Here is a 5949-nt window from a genome sequence, read left to right on the forward strand (position 1 = left end):
TGTTTAATTCCTCTTGTGGTGGATAGAAAGACGTCTATTTAGAATCATTTAGTGTTGGAGAGAGCTCCTACCTGTAACACCAAGACTGGAAGAGAGGCTGCTGCTGTGCATAAGCATGAGCTTTATGCGATGAATTGGAATAACTCGGAGTTTCTGTCCTGGGGGCAGTGCTTGCTTTTGGGTTCTGTGTTGCCATTCATATGAAGTATTAGAGGACTGAGGTGAAGCGAACATTAGATCTTCAAGATTCTAGTCTTTAGGCATGATAAATTTAGGTCTTAACAAAACTGTAGCCCATATTATAGCCAGAAATACAATTCTCACCTATAGTATTTGAATCATAGTATTTTAGTCTTTAGTAGTATTTGAATCAGAACCATCTTCATCTATGGAGTTTTTGTTTGTTTGTTTGTTTGTTTAATATACACTCCTTGGCTCTTCTCAGCTTAGATTCATAAACATTGAGCCCCAATCTGAATAATAAAACAGCGGAATCTCACATGCCAGTCCTGTGGTGGTTCTGACGCACGCTCCTACTTAAGAAGCACTGTCCTACAGTTGTGAAAACTTGAAGCCTATGCATTTTGGTGTTACCCTCCCTCTTTCTAGTTACCCAGGCTTAAGGGATCTAAATTCTTAGAGTTGCGTGTTATCTGTGGGAGCAGCCACATACCTGCAGCCATGTTATACGGAACCTTATTCATAATAATCTGCAATGACTGACCTGAGGCCAAATATGTACAGGCAGAGAGCCAGGCTTCATGTAAGTTAATCCAGTTGCTCCAGTTTTGGAGGATTGAATTTGAACCCCAATAGGAAATCAATCACTTGTGCTCTGGCAAATTGCTGCCTCCAGTCAAAAACATACACCACGTGCCCACAAACACAAATATGAATTCCACATTTATTTTTGGAGTCAGACCTTATGATTAAAAACAAATTATTTAAGATAATCAAAACTGTCACTGGGGATTTTAATACTTCCCAAGGAATAGCCGTAATGTTCAGGGTTTCTCTGCAGAGGGAATCCCAAAAGTTTATGTTATGTGAGATTCTTGCTTTTCCTGGGGAGATATCCTTTGTCAAGCTGTTCAGCAGGTGCCTGGAGCCAGGAAGAAGCCTTTCAGTTAAGCTTAAAAAGAGTGATGGTGAGCAGTGTGGTGCTGAGGTCAATGAAGACTTGACCTTGAAGAGTCAAGGTTGATTCCTCTCCCCTTCACACGTGATTATTGTGTGTTTTTTTTTTTAATAGTAATCTCTTTAGAAAAAGATGTTAAAGATGTCTTCTTAATGTTGAAAATAGACTTTAACATTCAATTGTCAAGGTTTTCTTCAGAATTAGTTTAATATGTTTCCTCCAGAATTGGTAACAGAAAAGAAGGACCTTTGTGGAGTGGTAGATGCATGTTGGGAAATCATGAGAGATACTAATTCTTTAATTTTTCAGTGTGATCCCCTTAGGTGCCTCATGGAACTAAAGTTAAAAATTAAAAAATTAAGTAGCCTAATAGCCCCTGGCATCAGGGTATGATCTGGTGGTGGAGAATGTCCTGCATTGTTCCAAGGAATTGAAAGGAGAACAGGACTTGGATAAAAAACCAAACCAAACCAAACCAAACCCAGTGCCGTCGAGTCGATTCTGACTCATAACGACCCTACATTGTTAATTGTTGCAGTGGTGTTGGGATAGTGCCATCCCTGAAATTGGGCTGCTAAGTAGAACTCTGGAGAGAGGGCTGTGTGTAAAGGAACTTATTTTGATGTGGGCAGCTAGTTTAAACGCAGTGGTGGCACAGTCATGTTACACAATCTTTAGTGAAGGAGATACTTGTTTTGGCAGCTTAGTGTAGGAGCAGGCCCTAAACTCTAAGCTTTGTTGAAAGGGCTGTATTTGTAGCTTAGCTCGGGCCTCAATGTCTGAGAAGAACTAGAGCTATCTGATGGCTAGAGGCATATCCTATGTGTTACTGAGGTGGTGAGCAGGCTCTGTAGGACAGGCCTTTCAACAGGAGACAAATACCCTGAGGAAGCTTTCCTACTGAGGTCTCAAAGTGGTGGCTGTGTGACTGAGTGGGACTCAGACTAGTATCCTGCTAATAATGACAATTTAAGACAGCTTTAATAAAACTTTTTTTTTTTTTTTTTGCTCTGCCGTACGTATCTCTTGAAGATTCTCTCACATTTGTCCTCATTACTTCATACCTAGACTGTGTTCCCTACCTCCAGTCCGTACCCTTTTCCATTACAGCCCCTACTGCAAACACACACACACCTCTGAGATACTCACCTTGCCCAAAGCCTGCTTTTATTGTTAGACTACTTGGCTCAAAATTCTCCATTTGGTTTCCTTTACCAGTATGCAGTGTGCCTCTCAAACAGCAGAAGAGAATAAACACATTTGCCTGGTGGTCTGCAAGTGTAACTGAAGCAGACCTTTGTTAGACATTTTCTTGAAGTCTCATGTTTATACTAAAAGCTTGCAATTTTCATTCCACTTCATAATATATCCACTGTTATATGTAAAAAGAAAAGCTTAAAAATTACTTATCAGGGCAAAAAATTTTTCCAGTTTCCATTAGTTTCTACCTTTTTCCATTGCTGAGCAAGATTATATTGAATTGACTAATAATTTTGGAAATTTGGGATAAATTAGAAGAAAAATTGACTCTGCGTATCAAATTGAGTAGCCTAGTTTTTTTTTTCTTTTTGGTGTTAAAATATTTTAAGAACCCAGATCCGTATAAATATGTACATGTATGTGACCTTAGTTTGTTCACTGCTTTAGGAGCTGTGTCAGGGTAACTGAGATGAAAGAATTTTGCTAGAGAGGTTATATATCATTAAGTTTTCAGGCTTCTTCTGTTGGTGAAAAGTTTGATATAATCCTCCTAAAAGATCAAGTTACTGCTGTCAGAGAGTGGAATGAAGGGACCATTTTAATTATTGGGCAAACTCATCAAAGGTTTTTTTTATTATTATCAAAGAAAACTGGTCAATGATATTTTTTATCTCTAAAACTGATTTGCATTATTCTATGTATGTGACTGAATTTCAACTCAGTTCTCATTTTTGGTCCAATTTTTAATTTCATTTTCATTGACACCATGGACAAAACCAAAAACCAAACCCATTACCATTGTGTTGATTCCAGCTCATGGCAATCCCATGTTACAGACTAGAACTGCTTCGTAGGGTTTTCTTGGGTGTAATCTTTACCAAAACAGATCGCTAGCCCTTTTTTCCATGGTGCCAGTGGGTGGGTTTGAACTGCCAACCTTTAGGTTAGTAGTAGACCACAAACTTTTTGCACCCCCAGTAGCACATGACACCATGGACAGAACAGTAAAAGAAATACACAATTTGTCCTGCAGTTGTTGATTTAAAATGATCACTTAAAAAAATCCATCAAAGAAGTCAGCTTATTGAGCCACTCTTCCTCATTAAGGTGAACAGTTTGAGTGCTTACTGTGTGTGAAGGTCATCCTTTGTGGTAAGGTCTTTTTTTCCTCCCCTGTATGAAGGGAAGAAAATAATACAATTCAGCCCTGAGTTTTAGTATTCTGACCAGCATCTTATCCACTTGCTGCTAAGCCAGCAAATATGCTATGTAATATATCAAACTTTCGGAGTTACCTCCCAATATAACGGAGTCTTGGACAGAATAGTGCTGTCCAGGGTCCTGAACAGTCATTGATTAGCATCTCTTTGTGCCTTCCAACCCTGAATCGTCACCATTGTTTGCTAAATAACAAACAGTGCACTGTGGGATCAATTGGCTGAAAATAAATTGGAAATACAGAAGAAAGATAAAATTCAAAAAAAAATTTTTAAAGATAAAGTACTTAACCAAAGATAAGTTGCAAAACCACCTTGTGGTGCACCAATATACCGATATCAAAATAAAAATTCACCACAACAACAAAATTAGCAATTGGGAAGTTATGGCTTTGATGAACGTAACATTTCAAAGTCATGTTTGCCGCTTTGCTCCTACCCAAATAGCTTTAGACCAATTTCTCCAAATTATTTTCAGTAAACTATTTTCAGATTTGTCTTTTTTTTTTTTTTTTAAGTCAGATTTACTGGAGAAGTAGTTTCTAGGTGGCTACTGGAAATAAGGCTGGAAAGGTATGTTGTAGCCATATTGGCGAAAGCCGAGACAGTAGGATGGGAGTGAAGATCAAGTTTCAATTATATCCTAAGCTGCTTTGCAAGCTAGCTCCTTCCCACTGCATACATAATTGAAAAAAATTTCACCTGTTACTTTATCATCAAGTCCTGTGTAAATCAACAGTTTTTCTTACTGTTACAACTATATGTTTAAAACACCAATAAAGCTGCCAGATCACTGGTATTCCTGCTTTCATCCATTATAAGGTAATATGCTAGGCCTTCAGATATGCCTTTGAACAGAAAACGGATGGAGCTGAAAATTTATTTAAGATTCCTTTATAGGAGAAACAAACTTCCTAACCTAAATTCAAGATTCTTTTTATAGCGCCTTTTTTTTTTTTTTTTTGGTTATTTTCTTATCTAAGTATAAAATCATTACCTATTTTTTACAGTAAAATCAAAACCAAGAAGAACATTAGAAAAGTTGAAATCCCATCCACTTAAAGACACCATTATTGACATCTGGTTGCATAAGTTGCCAGACCCTTTTCTAGTTATTTCTGTTTAAAAGGAAGACACACTACAATGCAAACGTGTCCCCGTCTGTCTGCTCCATCACTTTTTTTTCAGTGCTAGAATAGTGCCTGGTAGAGAGCAGGCACTCAACAAATACTTGAAATGAATAAATAAGTCCTTTTTTTAATTGTACATACTATATTGTAACATACTATAATTTTTTAAAATACACAAATGGTCAGATATTTTGGTTGGAATTATTCAAAACGAATCTGAAAAAAGGAACCCCCCAATTCAGAAAAATGAATAAAAATGTTTAAGGCTGCACAAAGCTTTGAGAAACTGTCCCTCCCCTCTCCCCTGCTCACTAATGCACTGGTATTAAAAACCATATAAAATAAGAAACATATTTATTTACTGTAATAAAAAATATCTGGCTAAAATTGCCCTGTTAATGAGTTTGCTTTATGCCAGAATGCATTGGCCAATGTCTTAGTTATCCAGCGCTGCTAAAACAGAAATATCACAAGTGGATGGCTTTAACAAACAAGCTTATTCTTATCCACTTGCTACTAGGAGGGTAAAAGTCCAAATTAAGGGCACCAGCTCCAGGGCAAGGCTTTCTCTCTCTGTCAGCTCTGGGAGATGGTCCTTGTCATCAGTCTTCCCCTGGTCTAAGAGCTTCTCAGTGCAAGGATCCTGGGTCCAAAGGACATGCTCTGCTCCTGGCTTTTCTCACTTGGTAGTAATGAGGTCCCACTCCTCTCTGTGTGCTTGCTTCTTTCTCTTATATCTCAAAAGAGATTGACTCAAGATACAACCTAATCTTGTAGATTGAGTCCTGCCTTATTAACATAACTGCCTCTAATCCTGCCTCATTAACATCGTAGAGGTTAGGGTTTACAACACATAGAATATTCACAGAAGATCACAAAATGGTGGCCAACCACACAATACTAGGAATCATGGCCTAGCCAAGTTGACACAGTTTTGGGGGACACAATTCAATCCATAACATGCCAAATTGCATTTAGTCAAATTGTCTTCAGCCAGACCTTATGCTCACATGCTAGGCAATGGAATAATAGAGATAGAGGACCTAGCCTCTCTTCTGGAGGAATCCTCATGTTTCTAGGGGAGATAAATACAGTGCCGAATAATAACCACAGGATGCTATGGGCCCGCATACGAGGGACATCCAATCAACCTGAGGTACTTGAGATGGCCAGTTGGCAGGCAGGAGCTGTGTTTGAGTTGGCTTTATTATTTCTAGATTGGTAGAGAATCTATGCAGGGGAAAGATGTGCCAGTCTGCTCCCA

Source organism: Loxodonta africana, chromosome 1 (genome assembly GCF_030014295.1).
Source record: "Loxodonta africana isolate mLoxAfr1 chromosome 1, mLoxAfr1.hap2, whole genome shotgun sequence".
NCBI lineage: Eukaryota > Metazoa > Chordata > Mammalia > Proboscidea > Elephantidae > Loxodonta > Loxodonta africana.